The 26361-nt window shown below is 39.9% G+C and overlaps 1 protein-coding gene across 2 annotated transcripts in view; it reads left to right on the forward strand.

Moving 5' to 3' along the window:
* ABCD2 (ATP binding cassette subfamily D member 2) overlaps positions 1 to 26361 on the forward strand; it is a 949133-nt gene that overhangs the window by 633611 nt on the left and 289161 nt on the right. The gene's annotated exons all lie outside the window — the stretch shown is intronic.

Genomic DNA, 26361 nt, shown 5'->3' on the forward strand with positions numbered 1-26361 from the left:
TTCACTGTACCAAATTAATCTTCCACCAAATATTATTTCTGTTTATTCTTTCTACCAATATGTATTGTTCATTTTTATTTTTATTTTTAACCTGTGTTAACCAGGTTAGTTTCACTAAGATAGTAGCCTCTTTTTCAGAGAGGTCTTGAGGTGGTATTTTATACTACTAGTGAAATTTTGGCCATGGCATCAGAGAAATTTCCCTACTATTTTTGATAGGTTCTGTGAAATCTTTTATATCCACCCATCCTTCTGAGCTACCACCAACTTAGGCAGATGGAGCCTTGTTTTAACATTTCATCCAAAGAACGAGATACCCAGGAGTGCAGCACCCCTGTTATACTGCATTGCATTGTCAGCAATCCATCTCCCTGGTGTGGCAATAGAACAGAACTCACAGACTTCTGCACAAAAGGTGAGTGTGCTACCTGTTGTGCTGCTGACACTCTGTGTGTGTGCCTGTGTGTGTGTGTGTGTGTGTGTGTGTGTGTGTGTGTGTGTGTGTGTGTGTGTGTGTGTGTATATATATATACACACACACACACACACACACACACACACACACACACACACACACACACACACACACACACACTGTTGTTTTGGTCAAGAAGAAGTTTGGTTGATATCTGTATAATAAGCAAAATTTGATCGACTATACAGATATTTGGCAAGTATGGGATCTCGACAAACCCCATATAGGGGAATTTTCTCTTTTGCCTGTGATTGTGCAGTCTTGGAGTTAGTGTATATAATTAGCAGGGGGCGTGGGGGATGTATTTTTTTTTTGACGTAATATTTGCACATGCCTACAGAAAGGCAACATTTCCATTTTTGACATAGAATGGTTTACCTTCAGGATGTCGACATTCGTGTTAGTCGACCAACAGACGGTATCTCATATATTTAGCCTGTTCTGCATCAAAAAAAATTTCCTTGATCGTCCAGGAAAAATATTCTGTAGACAGCTATGTAGAGCAGTTTGAATCTTACTCCTGCCTCTTGGCATTCTCTGATTGCTGGGATACATTTCCTTCTCTTCTGCCTGGTGTACAGTGAATAATCATTTTCCACAAACACTGTCTACTGTCTGCAATATTAAATACTTTGCCTGTCCGCCACAGTTTTGTCAGGATTGACTCTTTCTGCTGGAATGATTGCATCTTTACTAAAACATGTCTTGGATGATTTCTGCTGGCCATGTTTGGGACATACACACTACGTGCCTTTTCAATTAACAAATGGCACTGTGGGAACATCAGTCCAGTTACTTGTTTGTGTTTTCATAAAATTAATACATTCTGTTCCTTCCAGTTTCTCTGCTACAGCAGAAATCTCAGGTTTTCTCTGTGTACTCTGTCCTCTAACTCTACCATTTGTTGAAAGTGCATTCACAGACTGTTTTAAATGGAATGGAGCAAGGACCTGTATTATATCTTCTGCATACAGTTTTTTTTTTCACCATTTGAGTTACTTTATGGTCACAGGTGAGGGGTATCAAGACCCTAGACTTAATTTGTGATGAATGGAAGAGTTTTCCCTCATGAAACCTCTTGTGTAATTTGCAGTGAAGTTCAGGACTAAGCTTAGAGAGCTCTTGGAGTTGTCATAAGAGTATCTAGCACAACAACAACAAAAGCCTTAATATTACTGCACAGTGAGAGCCTAAGAGTGTACATTTATGCAAAATGTAACAGTGCTTGTTCTTGTTCAACAGAATAAACTACAGACAGCATGGGAGGGTCCTTTGACATTTCGAGGAAGGTATACAGTGTTAATTATGTGATGTAGTTTCCAGGCCGGAGGAACGAGGACAGACTGTACCACATCAGTATGATAAAACCCTACCATGATAGAGAAAGGGAGACTGGTATTCATGTAAATTTAGTGGGTTACAAAAGAGCTTGAGGAGGACATGGAAGTAGAGCTCATCAATGAGGCTTGAACTGATGTCTCCCTGGGAGAGGTAAAGCTTTCCCTGCATCTGTTCCTCACACATGTTTAGAAAACATAACCAGTGCCATATGAAAGTCTGGGGACATATTGGCCAAAAAGCCAGTGTGTCCCCAAGTAGTAGAGCACCATGTAGACCCAGAATCCAAGTGATAAGTCAGATAAGCTCTTACAGGGTGCTTGAGAAAGTGAAGCAGTCCATGCAGGAGGAACTGCAGAGGATTAGTATGGGGCAGTCCAGGAATCCAGCAATCCTTGAGCTTCTGATGTTGCTGCAAAAAAGGATGGGAACACCCGGTTCTGGACTGGCTGTAGAAAACTTGTCTAGAAACAGAAATGTACCCCATGCCTAGGTCAGATGTTGCTTTAGAGAACTTTAGAATAGCTGGGTTTGGCTAAGTATCTGACCACTATTCACCTAACTAAGAGGTACTGGCCAGTACTCTTGATTCCCATAGCAAGGGAGGGGTCAGATGTGTCACTCTGCTTTGCATGAATTTTCCAAAATGCCCATTGTCATGAAAATTGTCTGCACAACTTTCTGTAGACTGATTAATTGTGCCCTAGCAAGAACATGTACAATATGTTAGGTGCTAAGAAGATTAAAAAGGATCAGGCTGACTGTTAGGGCCATCAAGAGTGAACTAAGATGGCAGAAGTAATTTATCTTGGTCATTAGGTGATGCTGACAAAATCTGGCCAGAGGCTGTTAAAGTAGAGGCTCTCCAGGCATGACCCATCCTTGTTACCAAAAATCAGGTGAGGGCATTCTTGGGGACAGTGGTATATTATAGAAACTTTGTCCATCACTATAGTGCCATAGCCGCTTCTCTCATAGTACTACCCAAAATTAAAAAAAAAACAAGTGAGATGAGACTATTTGGACAATGGCTTTTAATTAGACTTCCCAGAAACTCAAGAAGGTCATGAGTGCTCCCCAGTACTAGCTAATCTTAATTATCATAGAGATCTGATGTTGTCCTTTTCATTCTTTCTCATGAATGGGTTACAGATCGACCCTCGTATCCAAATCAGCTGCATTTACAAGACATAGGATCCAAATCTCTTGCTCTTTCTTCTATATATATTGCTCTATTCCATCCCTAGCTCCTCAGATCTTGTTTGCCACTATCATATCAGGACGCAGATCCAGTCTCAAGTTGTGAGGGTGAATATTGACTTTTATCATATTGTTAACTTTGGCTTAATCCTTTAGATTTTTACAGTTTATCTAACATAGTTATAGCCTTTCATCTCTCCTCCTCTTCCCTTGCTTCATATTTTAGAAGTTCACTGGCATTAGGGTGTGCTGTTTCTTTAGTTACTTTCTTTTCTTAGTGCATTTTGGGAAGTCTTTTATCTGTATTAGTAATTTCGGATCTGAAGATAGTACCACCTCCTTCAGATTCACAGCCATCTTCGGTTCTGACAGGAGTGATAAGCATCACTAGCTCACCCATTCATTCCACTTCCTGCTTGGATCCCAGGCCTTTGGATTTGACAGCTAGGAGTCGATCACCAGAATTTTTGATTAAGCCTGTTTTGCCAGCTTTGCCCTCAAAGTTGTTTGAAACTCCTTGGAAACATTCCAGGCCTGCATCCGTGGCATCATCCAGATCCAATAGGAGCTTGACTGAGGCAGATAGGGACAGGATGATGTGGAGATTTCTCAGGGCTCAGATCCAGATGGGGGTCCTGTCAACTCCATCCTCTCTTGGATCTGTGTGTGTACCTGACCAACTAAGACTGTCTTCTTCTCCAGTCAAAGAGAGGATTGACTTCAAAGTAGAGGAAGCTGCCTTCCTCTGCTCCGGCAGTTTCCTTGACTAGATCTGCTCTGATACCCTTGGATCAGGGAGGGTCTTGGATCTGAGAGGTTGGCATCTGGTCCGAGGGGTTGGGTTCAGCTCCTACTTTGTCAGATCCATACCTTCCCCTTGGTGCCTAGGCTTTTGACAGCTCGGCTCCAATTCTCGCTGGAGGGTTTCGATCCAGGGTTGGCCCCAACTTCTCGTCCTCGGCTGCCTCAGATCTGAGGAGGGGGAAGAGAGGTGTCTCCAGGTCAGTCAGGTTCCAGATAGTAGAAAGGGCCTTCTCTTTGCATAGTGAGTCATCCTGTCATACCTTGGGTCCTACCCCTCGTTCCGCATTGGGTCTGAACTCTGAGCCCATCATTTCTGCTCCTCAGGGTCAGCCAGCTCTGGGAAACCTCCACACTCATTTCCCTGTGGGATTACCCCCTTCTTCCGACACCTTCCCTGAGCACCCGACAGAAGAGGTACCATGGAAGAAAATGTGCAAGAGGAGGCACTTAGACTCCCCTATGAAGTCTCTTACAGAAGACACTGACTTTGATGAGGGAGAAAAGGGAAAAGTATCCCCTCGATTACCACCTGAAGACATCTCCTTTGGTGACATCCTGGGAATCCTTAAACAGAAGGTGGCTAGTCTTCCCAAGCTCCTTCTTCTGAGAAGTTGGTGTTCCTGGAGGCTTTTAGGGCTAGCCCATCTACGTCCTGGCAGATGAACTTATTGATTTAGTTTCCCGCCGGGCTTGGAAGGAACTGGATACTGTTGAGCCTATGCCCAAATGTCTGGATTAGCTTTTAGTCCCTCCATCAGACAGACTCCACTGGAGTAAGGGTGTCCCCATTGATGCCATAGTTGTGGCAGCAGCCACTAAGAAGTAGCTAGCGAAGCAGAGCTCCTCTGGCCATCCCCCAAACAGGGAGTCCAGAGCGATGGACAGATTTGGAAAGTGCATCTATGCCTCAGCCATTTTCGCACTGAGGCTGTTAAATTACCTGGCACATTTTACTTGCATATAGAGAGGTTTGATCAAGGAGCTTTCAAACTCTCTCACTGAGCCCATGTCTGTGGAGGGTCTCAAGAAGCCAATTCATCGATGAGGCTGATCTCCCACACAGCAGGGGATGCCTCATGAGCAACAGGTTCAGCCACTGCCATTAGCAGACATGCCTATATGTGGCTATGCAACTTTGCTGAACCCTTCAAGGTGTCTTTTGATAATGCCCCCTTTGATGGCTCCTCCTTGTTTGGCCATCAGTGATGGAAACGCTGACTGGCATTAAGCAGGAAGGAAAGACACTGTGCTGTTGGAATCAAGTTTTGTACCTCTCAATGCTGTTTTTCTAGGAATCAGCAAGGTGGTAAGAAAATGTAGTTCCAGAAAATCTCAGGGACCTTTCCAGGACTCGCACAGGGATACTTCTTCCAGAGACAGAGGAGGAGTCTTCCGTGACAGACTTTACCTCAGAAGCAAAGAGGGTCAGCAGAACCAGGGCTTGAGAGACTCCTTCTCTGAAAGGCCCTATCAATACTTCTGAAGGGCTGCCTGACTGTCAATCTCTGGAGGTAGTCAAGGGTCATGTTTCTCTACATCTGGATGCCTGGACAAATCGTACAAACAAGGCATGGGTACTAAGTATGAATTTAGAGGTTAGTACATTCCCTTTTCCCTTCCACCTCCTGTCACAAGGAAGAACCTCCCCGATGTTCCACTCAGTCAGATGGATTACCCAGCTCAAGAGGTTCGAAAGCTGCTATAAAAAAAGAGTCATCCAGGAGGTCCCACCAAACAAATAAGATTCAGAACTTAAAAATAAAAAACTGCAAACAACCATACTGGAAAGAAAACATGGACTTGAATTAGTATTTTAGCTCTTTCGTCCTTTAATAGTATCTGAACTTCATCAGAAATTAAAATCAACAGTTACAATTTACATATATAGTCAATACACAGAGATGAGAGTATAACATTAGAGATTGCCTAACCCAATTACAGTAGAGTAACCTGATACAACTGTACATAGGCAGGTGTGGTTTAATTAAATCATCATAGGGCACATCTAATGTTGAGATTATCATTGATACCTGGTGGAAACTCAGTATTTAGAAATAGTTGCCTCTTTAATTCTCTGATTTATTTATTTATTTATTTTACATTTGCTGACCGGGAGAATCCAACTGGATAAGTGTCCATTTTCAGCGGAGGCCCGGGGAGAAAATATCCACAGTTTGTAAATATACAAAGGCAAGTAAACACATACAGAGTTGTTTCACAAATACAGAGACCAAGTACAAATCATAACATTTTAGAAGTACATAGAGAAAAAAAATTTTAGCTGCAAATTGTAGTAGCAGGACACGTTAGTTGTATGCCCAGTAATTTCTACTTGAATTAATGAGTGTATGTATAATTTGCCCATAAATATGCAAGAATTTGTAATAGTGTGTTTGAGTAGGAAGGTATAATAAAGAAATGGGGAGTACAGTGAGTAGTAGAGAGTTTTCTTGAGTATAGTAGGACTGCCAGTAGAAGAGGATTACGTACTAAGAATACTAGTACATGCAGTAAATTAGTATGTGGAGGTTGATAGAGAAAGTCCTGAGGGAGAAGCAGGTATAGAGGGTCAACCTGGGGAAAGGCATGGGCATTGTCTATTGATAAATAGGTGTTCCTTTAGTAGCTGTTTGAACTTAATGATAGAGTTTGTTGAGGTAGTATCAGGGGGCAGTGAGTTCCAGATTTTACCTATGTAGTTAGGAAATAGGGAGTCTCCTGCTAAGTTGTTGGTTCTGGTGATCTTGATTAAGATTTTGTCACTAGAGCATAGTTGTCTTGGGTTTTCATGTATTTTAAGTAAATTAGATAGTGTTGGTATTTTGTCAGGATATAGTAGGAGTTTTTTAGCGAAAACTAGTTGGTGGAATGTAATGAGATTTGGAAGTTCAAGCCACTTTAGTTGGTATAGTGAGTGGCAATGATGGGAACGGTAGGGAGCATTTGTGGCAAATCTGGCAGTTTGATTGTAACATATGTCAAGTTTTGTCATTTCTGTTTTGGATAGGTTGGTGAAGACGGTGCCGCATATAGAAGTGTAGATAGGAGCAGAGTTTGAGCCATGGTAATTTTAGTCTGTTGATTTAGGTCTGTTTTATTTTTGTACAGACTACCTAGTTTTCTGTGTATGTTTTTGATGGTTTGATTTATGTGCAGGTCAAACTTCAGTTTGTTGTCAATTGTGACACCCGGTAGTTTTGTGTGGAAGTTTGAGAAGGTAATGGTGCCATCACTAGACATAATACTGAAAGACTCAGTGTCTAAGTTGGATTTATTTGGTTTAAAAATTAGTAATTTGGTCGTTTTGGGGTTCAGTAACAGGTTTTTACTGAGAAACCAAGCTTCAGTAGTTTTGAAGACTTGTTGGGTAGTGGAAAGGAGTGTGAGAGGGTTGGTGGCTGAGCAGACTAGTGTTGAGTCATCAGCATATTGTATGACAGTTGTATCTTGGGTGATCCTGTTGAGATCGTTAATGAATATGGAAAATAATAGAGGGCCTAAAATTGACCCTTGTGGGACTCCAGTTATAATAGGGAGCAGTGTGGATAGTTTGTTATCCCACCTGACTGCTTGTTGTCTACCTATTAGGTAATTTTGAAACCAGGCTAGTGAGTCAGTGGCTAGTCCAAGGTCAGAGAGGGACTCAAGAAGTTTGGGATGGTTGACCATGTCAACGGCTTTTGATAGGTCTAAAAATATGGTTGATGTTAGTTTGCCTAGATTCCGGTTCTGGTTGATTAATATGGTGAAGGACAGGATGGCAGTTGTACTGTGGGCTGGTTTAAATCCATGTTGGGTAGTAGTGAGAAGATGGGTTTTTAGTAGGTATTGTATAAGTTGCTGGTGAATACATTTTTCTAATATTTTGGCAAGTGGGGATAATATGGCAATAGGGCGATAGTTGGTAAGGTCTGTACAGGTCCCACCTTTGTGTAGTGGGGTGAAATATGCTATTTTCCATATTGTTGGAATTTTGCTTTCTGTTATTGATCTGTTTAGGAGAATTGATATTGGATAGGCTAGCTCATTAACAGCTATTTGAAGGTATTCAGCTGGAATGTTGTCGGCAGCTAGGTTAGTTGGTTTGAGTTTCCCTAATAGTCTTTTTACATAATCTGTGGGAATAGGTTTGAATTGGAAGGTGGTATTGATATTGGTAGCAGGCTTGGAGTTGCTAATAGTAGATGTTGTGGGTTGTTGATAAAGTAATTTTGAGATGGTTTCTATGAAAAATCTGTTAAAGGCTCTTGGACTTTCAGTGCTATCCTTTACAGTGGTTGCTGTTGGGATACTCGGTCTGCTGGGGTGGAGTAATGTATTTAGTCCTGCCCAGAGTTTTTGGGGGTTGTTTTAGTGTCTAGTTTGTAAATTGAGGAAATAGTTCCTTTTGTCTAGTAGAATTTGTTTTTTTTTTTTTTGTTTCGTTCCTGAGTCTTTGGAATTCTTGTTTCGTTGTTATGGTTTTATTGGCTCTCCAGTAATGCCAGGCTCTATTTCTTTGGGGTATCATGGTTCTAGTAGTACTTGTGATTCAGGGGGTTATTTTAATTTTTTGTTTGCTTGTGCTTGGAGGGGCATGGGTGTTTAAGACATTTAGGAAGGTAATGTTAAATAGCTCAACAGCTTCATCTAATGGTAGGGTCTTTAGAAGGTTCCAGTTTTGGTATTGTAGTTCAAGTTTGAATTTTGTTATGTCAAAGTTTCTTTTGTTTCTAATGGTGCGAAGTGGTGGTTCAGAGTTGGTGTGGGATTTGAGTTTTAGTAGGAAGGTGGGTTGGTGTTCACTGAGGTTGTCGGGTAGGACGCCTGCTTGGAAGAATGTATTGGCATTGTTTATTAGGGTCCAGTCTAGGAGGCTTTCTTTGCTTTTATTATTACCTAGCCTTGTACTAGACATAATAATTTGATAGAAATTATACAGATTTATAAAGTTGGAGGGGTTGGAACTGGAGCATGTATGCCAGTCTGTGTTAGAGTCACCTAGGATGATTATTTCTTGGGGTAGGTTTTGATTGGGTATGCCAGTCTCTGTTAGAGTCACCTAGGATGATTATTTCTTAGGGTAGGTTTTGATTGGTCCAATGTAAAAGGGCTTCTAGGGTGGGGATGTTATTAGCTGGTGGTATGTACCCAGTTATAATATTCTTAATTCTTTTGTCGGTTAGTTCAAGTTTGGCCAGTAGTTAGTTCTGAGGACATTAGGGGGGAGTATAGTAGGGTTAATAATAGTAACCTTTAGGCTGTTTTTATAAAGTAATGCTACACCACCCCCTTTTCTGAATAGTCTGTCATTACGTATTACATTATAGCTTGGGGGAAGGAATTCACTGTCAGGAGTAGTAGGTTTTAACCAAGTTTCGGTTAGAGATAGTTGATTTGAGGAGTAGGTGTCTATTAGAGTATGTAGTAGATATACTTTATTATTAATGCTACGTATGCTTAAGTTCAGGAAAAGTAGGCTATTCTTTGGTCTGGAGAGTAAGGTTGAGTTATTAGATGGGAGTGGGGAGGAAGTTGAAGGAAACAGTGAAGTTACAATGTTTAAAAACATAGTGTGATTCTGTATGAATTTATTTGCACTCAACACAGTTCCCACAAGTATGCATGCCCTTAGGCTTGTTTTGTAAGTTCAGAGATTCATTTCCTTCAAATTTTCACTTGAGTATGGCTTTTTTATAACAGAAAGAAGGAGCTGCACCTAAAATATCAAGTGTGTCTTTGTTACAGGTGAAAAAGTCCCAGTTCCTGCACACAATGTTTCTGATTTTTTTGCATGCCCATACTAATTGGCAGCGGGAAGCTTAGAGTCATATTTGTGCTGGTGTCATTGTCCCTGGAGTTACTGAACTCAAGCCTAATTATAGGCTTAAATTTGTCTGTTCTCTTTTGTGATATTTCTGCAAAAATCCTGTCCAAAACATTTGTTTGGTAGTTCCTGTGGATAAAAAGTTGCTTAAGAAATAAACATTCCTGTAAGAAAGCATTGTCATTACTGATCAGGCGTGAAAGCCTGATAAACTGCCCACACACAATATTGTTCTTGATAAAAGTAGGGTGCTGACTGGTCATTCAGAACATACTCCTGCTTCTTTTTAGATCCAAAGAAAACGGGTGACATGAGAGCAATTCTGTATCTAAGCAGTCTGAATCAGTATGTAAAGAAGTCAAAGTCCTGAATGGTTACTGTTCAGTTCTGCACCAGGACAATTGGATGTGCTGTATAGATCTCCAGGATGCATACTATCATATCAAAATAGACAAGCACTTCAGGAGACACCTGCACTTTCGGCTGGGAGACAATCACTACCAATTCAGAGCACTGCCCTTTGGACTCACCACAGCCCCACAGGTGTTCACCAAATGCATGGCAGTCGTGGCAGCTCACCTGAGACTTAAAGGATTCCAGGTATTTCCCTATCTTGACAATTGGCTCCTCACCACCCCAACCAGGCATCAACTTCTATAAGCCAGGGATTACTTGCTTTAGATCTCCAACTCTATAGGCATTATGATAAATCTTGCCACATTGAAGCTGACTCCTGTACAGCTTCTGGAATGTATGGGAACTCAGATGGATACTATGACTCAAGTGGCTTTATTACCTCTTCATCACATCACATCCTTGAGAAATCAGGTGTGGGACTTACTGTCTCTTCCATCCCCTCCAGCAAAACTAGTTTTGCAAGCTCTTGGGTCAGTGTCTGCTGCCATTATTCTAGCTCCTCTAGCAAGAGTCTGCATGCAAATCCTCCAGTAGACTTTGGCAGTACAGTGGTCAGTTCTTTACCAGCCTGTATCTGTTCCCATAAAACTCACTGCATTCTGAAAATGTCATATTCGCTGGTGGATCCTGACAGATGACCTGTTTTTGGGGGGGCTGTTCTCTCTTCCTTCACTAGTAGCCACACTAACCATGGACACTTCTCAAATGAATTGGGGGAGGAGCATTTCAAGGCAAAGATGGCCCAAAGCATGTGGTCCTACTCAGAGACCAAGTTGCATACCAGTGTCCTAGAGATGGGAGCAGTCCTTCTAATGCTGCAAGCCTTTCAGAGCATTCTCCCCTTAGGGACTATTGCAGTACAAAAAGGCAACATGTCAGTAGTCTGGTCCATCAGCAAACAAGGAGGAACCTATTTCTACCTGTTGTGCAGAGAGGACATGAGGGTTTGCGATGGAAGATCTCTTCAGACCACTTTCTAATTGCAACACACATTCCAGGGAAAACCAATGCACTGGCAGACAGACTCAGCAGGTCCATTCTGATTTCTCACAAGTGGTTCTTCAATCAAACAATAGCAAACATGATTTTCAGTTGCTGGGACCAGCCTTGCTGCGACTTGTTTGAATCTCCCCTCAACAGTAAGTGCAGCAAGTACTTCACTCTGATCCCCTCTCCGGGGGAGTCACTGAGGGATGCTCTCATTCATGACTGGCCCCGGGTCTCCTCTATGCCTACCCCCACTCTTCCACTGATCCCAATGTTCCTACAGAAAGCAATCAGACTGAAGAGCTCAGTCATCCTCATTGCCTCCTTCTGACCTCAACAGGTATGGTTCCCCTTCTACTGATCTCATCTGAAAAATCCTCCATGGATACTGTAGCCCACTCTGGATCTCTTATCTCACCCATTAGAAATTCAGCATCCCATTCTCCATGCCCTCAAACTGATTGCATGATTTCTGCACTTCCAGTGATAGTAAGATGGTTCAGGCTTACTTCCTCAGTTTGTGACATTATCTTAGCCTTTCAGAAAGCCTCCACCAAGAAAGTCTACAGAAGCAAATGGAAAAGATTCTCTATATGGGCTTACAGAGAGAATTCTGGCCCTTGCTCAGCTCCTACTTTGGCCAGCCTTCTTTTCCTCACTACTCTTTTTAAGCAAGGGGTTAGTTTTTCTACTATTAGACTTCATTTACCAGCCATATCCAACTTCCACTCTGGAAATGAATCCCATTCTCTGGCAACTTCCAGATTATATAATGCTTTCATGAAGGGAATCTTTCTCCTTAGACCTCCAAAAAAGGATCCCTCTCCTCCTTGAAATCTCACGGTGGTCCTCCAGGGGTTGACTCAGAAACCATTTGAACAAGCAAACAAATATGATATGAAGTTTCTTTCTTGGAAAACATTTTTTTGGTAGCTGTCATTTCAGAAAAAAGAATTTCTGAGCTCCAGGCCTTAGTGGCTAGGCCTCCTTACATATTTTTTTTTTTTTACTAAAGATAGGGTGTCTATAGTATAAACCAACCCTTCCTTTCTGCCTAAAGTGGCCATGTAGACTAACATTAACCAGTTCATACAATTGCCAGTTTTCTTTCTAAACTTTACAATCAGGGTGAATATATGCTGCATCTTCTTGATGTTCATAGACAACTACGTTTTTATCTTCACAGAACAAAACAGTACAGGAAGTCTGATCGCTGTTTGTGATTTTTCCCCTTTTTGGTCAAGCATTTTCCAAAGTTATACTGGCTAAATTATTACTGATTGTACTTCGCTGATTTATTCTCAAAAAGGTTTGGAATTGTCCTCCTAGAGCTCATTCCACTAGATCTATGGCTGGTTCTTCTGCCTTCTCATCAAGGACTTCCATTGATGATATCTATGCTGGTCAAAGACTCATACCTTTGTTACATAGTGCAAATTGGACATTGTCTCCAGAAGCAGAGCTTCCTTTGGTTCGACATTGCTACGGCATGCTCTTCCTTGAGGGCCTCCCGAGAGTTATGTAGCTGGGGACTTAGACGCTTCATCAGTAAGAATAAAAAGGACAACATCAGATTTAGAAGTTATGTACTTACCATAATTTGCCATCTGTGTTGTCCATTTTCATTCTTCCTCACCTTCCCTCCCAGCCATCCTCTGGCCCTGTCACTTCTAGAAGGATCTTTGGATGATAATGGAACCTTCATGTTTCAGGTTTGAGCCGCAATCTTTTCTTGTATCTGTTCTATCTCTATATCACAGTGAGCAGTAAAGCAGCAAACATGATCTGAGGAGTTTGGGATGGAATAGAGTATTATGTGTGGAGGGAGGAGCTTGAGATTCGGATCCTAAGTCTTGTAAATCTGTCTGTCGCATCTGAGGACTGGATCCATAACCCATTCATGAAGAAGAATGAAAATGGGCAACACAGATGCCAAATTATGGTAAATACATAACTTCTAATTTACAATGCATATAGATGCTTCAGACTACAGACTTGAGGAGTTTGCCCAGGTTCAGCAAAAGGAGAAGAACACCCATAGTATGTGCTAGTCAGACATCTGCCAAGGGAAGAATCATATGCAGATGTGGAGAAAGAATTGTTGGGAATTGTTTGGGCTTTACAAAAGCTTCAGTCTTACTTATATGATAGAAAATTCAGAGTAGTTAACTTTGTAATCCCTTAAAGTGGTTACACAGAACAAGTCAGCAAAATGGTAAGCTTTTTACATGGAGTTTGAGACTACATTAGTCCTACAGTATGACTATTTAGCATCGGATTGGATCAGATGTAAATGGTCTGTCGAGACAGGGGACCAGATGGGTATCATAACTTAAAATACATCAGTAACTTCCAGTCTTCATTTCTTCTTTGGAGTGACAAGAAGACTAATTTCACTCTAAAAGGGGGATGTTATAAGCTGAGGGAAGCTTGGAACTGGCTATCAGTAAAGTTTGCAGTAAGAATGGGAAATGCAAAAAAAAAAGTTTATTAGGCTGAGTTTAATATAATTATACAATAAGAAGCCATTAAAATAAATAAAAAAACATACACTGACTGGACAAAAGAATCAGCATGATCACTTTAAGTCCAGTATTTCTCACTGGACTAGAATATTAAAAATGTAGTAAATCCAGCATTGCTTACTAAATAAAATGGAATAGAATATTAAAGAATACTAAATTGCTGTAGCTGTCTTGTTTGCTGAACCACAAAGACAAAACAAATTTATGTAAAAGAAAGATAGAAGGAAAATTTCTACCCTTCCCAAAAGAAAATTATAAAAAAAAAAAAAAAAAAAAAAAAAAATCACAAAACGATAAAAAGAAGAAAAGAAAAAAAAATCTAATTCACTGTCAGGACTTCTGGAGTTTGCAAGCATTCTCACATAAACACTAGGATGCTTGCACACTCCCGAATACCATTAAAAAAGTAGCTGAAACTACATTCTGCCCCATTTACTATGCAGATGTCTGCAAGTACATACACAGTGCATGTGTATTATGCCGTAGATGTCCTGTACACCAGCGATGCCATGGGGGAACATAAAAGTTCTTTAACACAATGCCATTATTTAGAAAAGGTAAGAAACAATTTTCTTAAGGAATGTCATTGTTTAAAATCCACATTCTATGTATGTGTGTGTGTGAGTGGTGCTGGATGGCCAGCTACTTTGACTATATGGATGCCACCTTCACAGTCAGACATACCGTCCATGGCTAAATCCTTACCCATACCTATTCATGGATTACTGTTAAATTACTTTTTTTTTCATAAAAAAAGTTTGGTTGTTCCTTGTAACAAGTATTACAGTATGCAAAAAATATACAGAATGTAAAAAAGTAGTAACTGTACAAAACATGGAATTGCAGTCAGTGAAATGCAGTGCTGATAAAAACTGAAGCAGGTTTCTCAGATCTGTGCACATTTGCAGTGCCTAAAGCTGGGTGGTTAGGGTTAGGATGAAGCCCGCCACATCACTTTAATAATGTATGCTAACCCTAATCCTACAGCATACCTTAAAAAACTTTTCCATAACAATAACAGTACTACACAGCTCATACCCAGAAACAAACACGCAGCAACAGTCACTCTAAAGACGAAGTCTAACCCTTACTCTAACCAGGGCGTGCACACACATACACACTAAAGCTATGCCCTTACCTAACCCTTACCCTAACCGAACAACACTCACGCAAGTGCACATAAACACACACACACACACACACACACACACACACACACAAGTTAAATTTGTACCCTTACCTCACCTTTATCCTGTCTCTAATCCTCCAAAACCCATGCACAGAAATTTCCATCTCTACCCAAACTCCATTTAATTTTTTCCGTAAAATGAATGTTCAGAATTCTCAAGGGTCAACAGTTCATATATATCTATATATATATATATATATATATATATATATATATATATATATATATATATATATATATATATATATATATATATATATATATATATATATATATATATATATATATATATATATGCATATATGGGTCTGTATTACAACATCGAACTCACAGGAGTCTGAACGTTGTAATATCGAACCCAAATGTTCGAAATACAAAAATAGCGAACCCACAGCACACCGATTTTTTTCCCAGGGAAAAAAATCGGTGGGCCGTTTTCGAGGTTTTGCTATTTCCTACACTGTGGTGCGATCTCGGAGTACACCAGGGGCGGCTCGTGCTATAGGACTGCGGGACTGCAGCCCCTCCAACTGTAAAATAGATTAACTAAATTCCCCCCACCATAGAAGATATTAAACTAAAAATTCTCGGACTCCACGCATGCGTGCTTAGTTCCTGACTGCTGTGTTAGGCAGACCAGAACTCCAAGCATGCATGCTCAGGCATTCCAAGCTCCAGACTGCTCTGGTAGGCAGTCCGGATAGGGAAGGCAGGAAACTCCACCCTTCCAGCCCAGAGGTCTGTGACACCCGCAGGCTGGACCAACAGCAGGAGGCTCCAGCCTCCTCACATCTCGCGAGACCCCCAATGGCATGCGCAGGCCATTATGAAGGACCAATCTCACGGGACCCCCAATGGCATGCGTGGGCCATTATGAAGGACAGATTGACAGAGGTGTGTGTGTGTGTATGTATGTGTGTGTGTGTGTGTGTGTGTGTGTGTGTGTGTGTGTGTGTGTGTGTGTGTGTGTGTGTGTGTGTGAAATGCCCCAGTTGCTTCATGGTGGTGGGTAGTGAGGCTTGAACCCTATACCTTCGGCCCAAGTGATAAGAGCCTGAATTTCCTACCCACCACCATTTGAAGATTTTTGCCTCATATTTGTTCTGTTCCTCATAAAATCTATGGTTTCTGTATTTTTGTTACTTTACTTAGCACATACAGTAGTGCAGTGATGCAGTGGTAGCAGTATTGCCTGACAGCTACGGGTTGTCTGGTTTCTTGGCTGGGTTGCCTTCTGTGTGGAATCTGCATGTCCTCCCTGTGTTTGTATGGGTTTGCTCTGGTGTCCTTAGTGGGTATTTGTCCCTATTTTTTGGACTGTATTCCCCCATTATTGGCTTCGTGCAGTTTTTTTGTGCCAAGGTTGAGAGCTATGGTGATAACTGAACTCACTGAATATGTTTGGGAGTTGTATTCCCCCATTATTGGCTTTGTTCAGGTGTTTAGTGCTAAGATGTTGACAGCTATGGTGAGAACTGAATTCAATAAATGGTAGCCATTTAAGTTTTAGTCTTCCTTTCTTTCATAAAAATAGATGATTTGGCATAGTGGTATGTTGCTCTGACTGTTTTGCACAGGGTCCTGGGTTCAGTACATGGCAGTGAAATGTATGGTGGTAACACAGCATTTTATTCTAGCAACTTCCCAACATTATACAAGCAATGTTTAAAATGTGTCCCTGGTTTTTGGGCTTTTGTCCTCCCCCTCCAAATACATTTTGGCTTTTCCAGATTTCTTGTGTGGCAAAGTTCAGAGATACAGCTGAGTGTCGAGTAGATTTTACAAGGAGCTGAGAGCTGCAGGGGAACAAAAGTTTAGTGTTGCTTATGCCAAGTTTGCTTACATTGTAAATAGCACAACAGGTAGTGTACTTGCTTTTGATGCAGAAGGCTGTGGGTTCTACTCTCACAGTAGATAGATACATTGCTGATACTGTACTCTGTTGTAAAGGGGATGGATGCTGCAGTCCTCTTTGGTGAATTGTATTTTCTTTGAATGTGGGTTTCAGTGCTGTTTCAATGAATGTGAGTTTCAAGGGCAGAGAAGTTTTAATGCTAAGTCTATTTTCATTGTGAGATTGCATTGCTTTTTTAGCAGATATCTATTAGGGTTTATGCTGTAAAATATAAAATAAAACTTTGACATGAAATCCATATCATCGTAGAAATAAAGCAGTATGCACATTACAGTGTTTATGGCAAATGGGGTGAAATAACCAAGGAATGGGACATTGGAATGGCTGCAGGGGGGACGCTCCATTCGACCATGATTTTGTGAGGGGGGGGAGGCCAGCAAACTCAGACAGCCCCAGCTAAACTATACCTCTTAACTGTCCAGAATTTTGCAGAATGAATAGATTTTTGCTTCCTATTTTTGGTTTGTTCCTCATAAAATTTGTGGTTTTCTGCCAAATCATTTAGGAATGAAGTCACTAAATAATGACAGACATTAAGTTTCAGACGTCATAACCTTCAGAAAAATGCATGCCAAAGCAAGACCTGTTATTCTATCAATTGTCTTTTTAGTACTGTTTGTATGTTCCCCCAATATATTTATTTATTCCCCCAATATATTTAGCCTTATCCAGATTTCCTGCATTAAGAGGTTGAGAGGTACGTGCAAATAAAACGCTTTATAGAATTAGGAATATCCAAACCTCTCAATTATCTCCAATTTTGGCTCAAAATGTTGCTCTCCCCCTAATAATCCCTCTACAAAATGGCAGTTTTGGAAGAAAACGTGGAGGGTTTACAATTATAAATAACTGTGATGATCAGAGTTATAGATTACTTTTATTTCAGAAATGAATGTATATGCTTTTATTTTGTATGCTGCTCAAGTTAACAGCACTAATTTTAAAAAGGTGTCCCTTCTTTGACAGGTTCTCAGCTGTATTGTGTGGCAATTTTATATTTTTACATAACATAGTTGGTCTGTTTTTCATAAAATTGTGGTTTTCTGACAAATTAGTAGCAAATAATTAAAGATTGAAGTTAGAAAATAATGGCAGACATTTGAGTTTCAGATTTCATACCCTGCAAAAATTCATACTAATGCAAGACCTACTACTATTCTATTATCTTTCTAAGTTTATAAGAGCAATATTTAAAAATTGTCTTTATTTTTGGGCCTGTGTCCCACTTCTATGTATGGCTTTGTCCAGATTTCTTGCTCTGAGGTTGAGAGGTATGAGTGTCCGAGCCATCACCGTCAGCCAGAGACATTTCAAACTTTGACCTACTTGTTGCACTCCACTCCCCATTGTAGTGGCTCTGGATGTGTCCAAGCAAGACAAGGAGCAGTTATGCAGTGTAAGTGTGCAGAGTATTCCCCCATCCAAGGTAGACCACAAGTATGACCGTGGCTTTTCATCTGTCCTTGATTTTGCAGAATGTTCTGGTTTTCTGTCATATTTTTATACTGTTGATTTATGCTTCTTATTATTCAGAAAATGCATGCTGTTGCAGTGCCCTGTTGCTCTGTATTAAAGAAGCAGTGCTTTAATGACCATCAGGTAAACTTGTCAGAGATTGTAAGATGCAAGTAAGCTTTAATAAGCATGCTGTTAAAAAACTACCAACATTGAAAGCCTTTTCATTGTTGCCATGCAGAGAATATTTACATAACTAGATAATGCATAAGCCTTAGGTATTGAAATGCATATGACAATATTTGTAATAAAGGACAGGATTACAGTATTTTCAGAAGCTCATTACATTTGTTAGAGACTTACAGTTATCTTTGCAGGCTTTACCCGTAAACTAAACAGAATGCCAATCTATCATGTGTGGTCCATAACTAGTGCAGTAATCCTTTAAGCAATTTATCTTGATCTTGTTTCTTGTTTGCTGTTCATTTTTTACTTTGATCATGTTTTCCCCATGAAACAAGTAGATAGTTGTTGTCAGGCAGCAGGTCTTTTTTGGATAAGAAACATTTTTACAAGTGGGGGTATCACAGAGATTGCTACTTTAAGCATGTTACTTGGTACTTTTATAAAGCTGAATCTAAATTATAATTAGAACTGCAGTGCAAGGAGAAGTGGTTTGAGCTGAGTGCTGCTTGTTTTTTTATACTTGATTTTGACTGGCATTTCAATAATGTATTTAAAAAGTAATTTATTTTTTCATGCCTCACAAACTTTTTGTTTCTATCTAGATATTACGTAAGTTGTCATTTAGCCAATGCATTGAAATATTTTTTTCTTCTACACTTCATTTTGTCTTGATTGGACTCTCATAATGATGGTTTGGCACCCAGGGCAGAGTATTTAATTAAAGTTCCAGTTGTTGTGGTTTTGAGCATAGCTCCACCCCTTTCTAGTTGGTCACATCCCTTGCCATTGGTCCCACCCATTCAGCTGCCTCCTGCAGCCCCCATTTAATTTGAAGTCAACAGCTGCTGCTGGAGTACACACACACACACACACACACACACACACGCATATACATATATATATATATATATATATATATATATATATATATATATATATATATATATGGTTCCCTATCAGAAGCCTGAAACACTATAAGCTTGAAAATCAAAATCCTGAAACCAAAAGCCTGAAAATTCAAAATCCCGAAAACCCAAAATCCTGAAACTCAAAATCCTGAAAACACAAATAATGCTAATATGTCACTATAAAGACACTAATATCTACCAACTGACCCTGACCCTAACCCTAACCCTAAGGTCTGTCAATATTGCACACTCACCTGACCCGCGCCCTAACCCTAACTCACTTAAACCGCCCCTAACCCCAATATTTGTCACTATTGCATACATGCCTAACCTGCGCCCTAACCCTAACTCACTTAAACCGCCCCTAACCCTAACATAAAACCAATCAAGACACTTACCTGAACCCAGCGCATGACCTAACACCACAGGGCTAACAATAGCAAAGCCACAATGACGTCAGTATGTCCATTTTGTGTTTTCAGGATTTTGAGTTTCAGGATTTTGGGTTTTTGGGATTTTGAATTTTCAGGCTTTTGGTTTCAGGATTTTGATTTTCAAGCTTATAGTGTTTCAGGCTTCTGATAGGGAACCATATATATATGTATATGTATACAGACACACACACATATATGTGTGTGTGTATATATATATATATATATATATATATATATATATATTTATATGGGTTGCATTCAACTGCTTGAACTATCATTTGTCTGAGTGCTGAAAAGACTGTCAGAAGAAGCCAAATGCTTTCTTACATTAAATTCACTATGGAAATTAGCTGTCTTTTCATGTGAAAAATCGCAGCACAGTGAAGACTGGGAAATCTTACCTTTTCCCACTGTAGTGTGATCTTGGAGTTGGTATATATAAGTATTGGTGGGTGTGTAGTGGTTGTGGGGGTGCAACTCCTGTCAAAAAAAAGATGTTTCTAATTATTTTTTCTGTTCAACGTTTTTTTTTTTTTTTAATTGTGTTCAATCAGTGCAGTTTTGAACACTTTGTTTGAATATTTTGATTCTAGGCCCTATAGAAGACTTTATGTGTACACACACACACATATATATATACACACACACACACACACACACACACACACACACACACACACACACACACACACACACACACACACACACATATTTATTTATTTAGATTTGTTTAAAAGAGTAGAGCACTGATCAAGCTTGATCAATTGCAGACCCAGCCAGCGGTATATCAGTGAGGTGTAGTACAGTATATATAAATTCACCCTGATAGCAATGTGTTTTCTCAAAAATCTGTAGTATGATCAGAGGTGAAGCAAGCTGGGTAGTTCTCCGATAGAAAGAGAACAACAAGTAGATCAACATTAGGAATGTATGGGGGGCAGTGTTAGTGAGGGACATAAATATGGCAGAGGTTAGTAGGGGTTAAAGACTGATATACATATTTGCAAGGTGCTGGCCAGTTTGTGTGTTAGTGAAGGTTATAGAGGAGTCCATGTAATGGGCAAGTAGATGCAGTGGGATGTTTGATTAGTTATATAACATGCCCTGTCTTACTATAGTTGCATTTAAATTTCTCTTGCAGAAACTATATGAGTTGGCATCAGAAATCATAGTATTTGGACATTTCCATTTTATGTTCAGATAGGAATTGCCATAGATGCCAAAGCCATCCCCTGAATAAGAGGAAAAGAACTGTCTATATGTGTGACCATTAAGTTTGGGTTGGTCAGGACCCAGGAATAGTACTGGAAAGCCCTAAGCAAACCATGATATGGATGAGTGTACAAGGAGAACATGACCCTGCAAACACTCCTGAAACTCAGGAGCTGCTATAGGTGAGGGTGAAGTTACACTAGGAATAGAAGTTCCTGTGGAGCAAGTTGAAGTAACAAGCAAAACGTTAGAAAAATAAATTTCCTCCAAGAGTTCTTCAGGTTCTGTTTGGACTTCTATCAGGAACTCTGACTAAAAAAAAAACTTCAGGAGAAAGGAAAAGGCAGGGAGGAGGTAACACATGCTGCAAAACAAAAACAGGAGAAGTCTAAAGAAAAGAGGGGTATCAAACACCAAGCTAAGGACAGAAGATCAGGTGAAAATTCTGTAGCTTATTGCCACACCAAGTACTGGGGTGAACTACTTTTCCTGGAATAAGAGTGGGACACTGAAACCCATATTGCTGTACTAGTAGGGGAAGAGGCAGAACCCTGCAACTCACAGTAAACTGTCAGAGAAAAGGCTTACTTCCTAGCTGACAGTCAGATGAGTTAACTAAACTTTACAAAAGGCTAGTAAGAGGATGACATCTTGAGCATAGCAAGAGAAAAATGTAACCAGGGTAGTAGTAGAAGATCCTACCATAACTATACCTACTATGGATTGCACAATGGATTATTATATAGAGTGACTAAAGAAAAGGAGGAAGTACATTATTTTCTGGTACCCAGACCACCCTTAAGCAATTTAATCACACACACACACACATCTATCTATCTATCTATCTATATATATATATATATATATATATATATATTTTTTTTTTTTTTTTTTTTTTCAGTATGTCCTGGGTGTCAAAAACAGACCTAAAATCATGGCTTTAAAAGTCCTGTTATTCCCATGCCTATAATAAGACTTGCCATTTAAGCAGATTGTCATGGATGTCGTTAGGCCACTGATTAACTTCAGTAATGAATACCAACATATACATGTATTCCTAGACTATGCCACTAAATAAGCAGAAGTAATCTTGCTGCAAAAGGCCAACACCAAAACTATTTTTAACTTTATTTTTAATTTTATTTTTATTTTCTTACTTTTAGCTGGGCAGCTAGTTCTGTTCTCCTGGGTATTGATACCAAAGAAGATATTTGCCAATCGAGAGACCAAGAAATCCTATTTATGTCCAATGGTATTCACCATTTATCCAATATTTTATGTAAAGCATGTCAGAACTTCAGTAGATTACCCCAGACTGATGGTCTGGTGCAGCATTTCAGTGTTAAGGAATGTCATTGAGGAGGATTGAAAAAATTGGGACTTATTCTTTCTGGAAACATCACCTGCAGTCATTAAGCACTAATGGTCGAACCTGTAAACATCAAAAATAAAAATGTATTACAAAACTTCTTTTTTAAGTGGGCAAGCTCCCTGCACTCCACATGTGGGGCTTGCACCCACCACACTCCCTTCAAATTATATATACCAACTCCAAGATCACACTACAGTGAAGAAAGGGCATATTCCCCAATCTCCACTGCACTGTAGTCTTATTTTGAAAACACCAGTATAGTTTGATCAGCTGATTTTCAATCAACTGAACTGGCTTTTTCATTCATCAAAAAAAGTCACATCAGTGAAAGATAGTGCACCTCTCTCACATTGCCTCTTGATTGCCATCCAAGAAGTACCATAGGCATCAATGGGATTATAAAGTCTAGCCCTTTTTTAAACTTCAGTATGGCAGACCTCCCTGAAGATTATTAGATATCAAAGAGATGTGGGAAGAGGAAAGACTGTTTACTGGAATGTTATACTAGTCAGCAATAGAGCAAGGTTATCAGACACCCCATGCAGATCCCTGGACTAGCAACACCCCTCAAAAAAACCCTCAAAGTTCAGGAGCAAAAAGGCCTTTTTGAAGATGAAGACAAAAAAATAAAAAATGAAAAAAAAATCACCATATGAGCACTTCACCCATGACCACAAGTGCTGTATTAGCTTTCATTTATGAAGCTACCAGTTAACTCTACCACCACTGGCATCTGTTGATCATGTCTTCTAACAGCTTGCACCCAGGGCAGCTACTGCCTTTTCTTTGCCCTAGTTACAGCTGTGATACTAGTTAGCAAGACTGATTAAAAGTAGTAATGCCTATAACAAGAAAAAAACGCAAAAAGAGCATAGGGAAAGGGCACAAACCACCCAACAAAAGATTTACAATAGAAAGGCGAGAAATAGAGAGTTACAGGGCAGAATGAAAGTGTTAGTCTTAGTTCACTCTGCTGAGAACATGTCTTTAGCCAAGGGGCAGAGATGCTTTGACGTCTTGGAAAAACTAAGTGACAGACTACAAAGTCAGACAGATAGGAAAGAGATGGTCCAAACAAATATATCATAGTGAAACACTTTACAGAAGTACAAACAACTCTATTAAGTCTAGCAGCCAATGCCAGAAAACCTGATAAGGAGAAAACACTGTTGTCTACACCACTGATCCTGGTGGGTTATATGTTATCAATTTTCCAGAAATAGGAGGTAGATTAGTTCCTACTAAAGAAGAAAGAAATTTTCTCATAAATGGATGGTAAAACTAACTTAATCAAACTTCACATGCAAACCAACCCATATGAGAAAAGTAACTAGAAAGCCTACAGGATCATCAAATCTCAGAGGAAGGTACTCTTACAGAAGAAAAGTAAAAAAGATGCTCCAATTAGGGGTTACTGAAGAGTCCATGAGCAACATAATTGTATTGTTTTGGTTTCTAAACCAACTGAAACCATTAGGCCCATAATGACCAAACAATTAAACAACATTTATAAGTTTGGTAGATATCCTTTGCCCAGAGTAGACAAACTAGCAGAACTGCTAGGAAAGTCTAGGTCCGTAACCACCAAGAACCTAATGAAAGGTTACTGGTGGATTCCCCATACATGAAAAAGCTAAGGGAAAACTTCCTTTTCACTCATGGAAGACCTTTTCCAATTACATAGTTCAACAATTTTGTCTTCATGGTTTCTCGGACACTGTCCAATGTTTGTATGACAGCGTGCTAAAACCTCATATCCCCCATGTGTTTTTGGTAGACTGGAGTCCACAACAACTATTGGTGCAAGGGGTGTAGAACTCCCTTAAGCAGGCAGGGCTAAATGCCCCTAGGAGCAAGTGAAATCCCTACAATGTGACGTAGCCTTCTCCAGATACCTACAAACCATTATAAACATTGCCTCTCACCTGTTATGCAGTGGCGATATCAACCCCAACCCAAGGTTCAATATCAAGTCCTACAAATCACCAGAATCAGCCTAGAACCAATACTAGCCTGCTTAATAAAAAAGCTGATATTCTAATAATAAATCGTAACATAAGAAACATCCTTAACAAAACCACTGAGCTCCATGCAACCATAGAATTATACTTACCTGACGTCATCTTCCTCACAGGACATGGCTTAAACCACACATTAAAAATGAAGAAGTACTTCCCCCTGGTTATAGCATACTACAAAAAGATTGTACAGCTAAAAGAGGAGGTGGAGTCGCTCTCCTATATCAGAACAATATCAATGTTGAACTATTTAACGTAGAAATCCCTGCATTTAACAATGCAGAGATCCTACTTGCTAAGGTAAGACTAAATACACAAAAACAGCTAAATATCTTAGGATTATATATCCCTCCAGGAGATAACATCAAAACCCTAGAATCTCTTCTCCAGTGTATATCAGAAACCCTCCCCCATGAAACCATTACACTAGGTGACTTTAATATTGATTGGACCTCACTTAAATCACCCCACCCCTCAAATCATATTAACCTTTACGGATTCTCACAGCTTATACAGATTCCTACTAGAGTAGACAAAACCTAAAAAAAAAGAATCAATACTAGAATGGATTCTCACCAATCGCCCATCTTTCACCTCATCCTACTTTTGGTACACTACCTGACACTCTAAGCGACCATCTCCTAACCTTCTTCATCACAGACCAAACTAAACTCATTAGAACTAGCTCTCTTAAACACATCACATATGCTAAAATCTTCAGGGCTGACGACCTTATTACAGCCCTTAAACACTCTAACTGGTCCCCTCTTTTAACACGTCCTTTAGATGAAGCAGTTGAGTATTTCAACACAATCTTCTTAGGCCTTCTCAACCAACTTACTCAACCAAGACAGATCCGCACTAAAACCATCTATGCCCCATGGCTTACCAAGAGCACTAGGCAACTTATGAAACAAAGGGACAAAGCATGGGATACCTGTTGCAAAAACAAAACTACTCCTAATAGGCAAACATTCTTACAGCTGAGAAACACTGTAAATAAACAAATCAGACAAACAAAAATACTATGGTGAAATTCAAACTAAGCATAATACCAACCCACAAAAGTTCTAGTCTACTGTAAACAGTATTCTCCAACCAGGTAAATCACCATCTCCTCATCCAAGCATAGACACCACCTCTATAAACATAGCCACCCAATTCAATGCGTTCTTTACTAACTTTATATTAAAGCTTTCAACAGTCCCACACTCCTCAACCCCCACTATACCATATAACCCATCAAGTAACGCTAACTCCTTCACCCTTCAACCTGTACCAACTTATACCATCTAAGGACACCTAACCAAACTTAAATCCACCACTTTAGCAGTAGACAAACTACCTGCCAAATTCCTACAAGTAGCTGCCCACTTTAGCAGTAGACAAGCTACCTGCCAAATTCCTACAAATAGCCGACAAAGCTGTTTCCTACCCAGTCTCCATAATCATTAACAGATCAGTCTCAGAACAAAAGGTGCTGCTTCTCTGGAAAATCTCCTACATTATACCAATACACAAAGGGGGCAACTCCACTGACCTAACAAACTACTGCCCTATAGCTATATTCCCCCCCTGGCTAAAATACTGGAAAAATGTATTTCCACACAGGTCTTAACACATCTCCTGTCCAACAATTTTCTTGCCAAAACTCAACACAGATTCCGCCCCAACCATAGCACTACCATTGCACTCATCAATTTTAGTAACCTATAAATATGCAATGCAACAAAGGCCAACTAGTGTCTGCAGTTTTCCTTGACTTATCAAAGGCGTTTGATACAGTCTCCCATACAAACCTAATAACATCACTCTCAGAATTAAAACTAATTACCCCCACTCTATTATGGTTTCAAGACTATCTCTCGCAATGCCAACAAGCTGTTGAGTGGAAAAACTCCCTTTCCCCCTACTTCCTGTAAAACTAGGAGTACCCCAAGGATCAATAAAAGGACCCCTACTTTTCACTATATTTACAAATAATCTTCACAAAGCTGCCCCTCTAGCAAACCTGGTTCAATACGCTGATGATTCCACCTTAATCTGCTCTGCCCCCACCCTCCAAAAACTTCAAATCAAGACCCAAGAAGCCTTTACATCCATTGAAACCTGGCTTACAA

This window comes from Protopterus annectens, chromosome 3.part1 (assembly GCF_019279795.1).
Source record: "Protopterus annectens isolate FY-2018-M chromosome 3.part1, PAN1.0, whole genome shotgun sequence".
NCBI classification, from domain to species: domain Eukaryota; kingdom Metazoa; phylum Chordata; order Ceratodontiformes; family Protopteridae; genus Protopterus; species Protopterus annectens.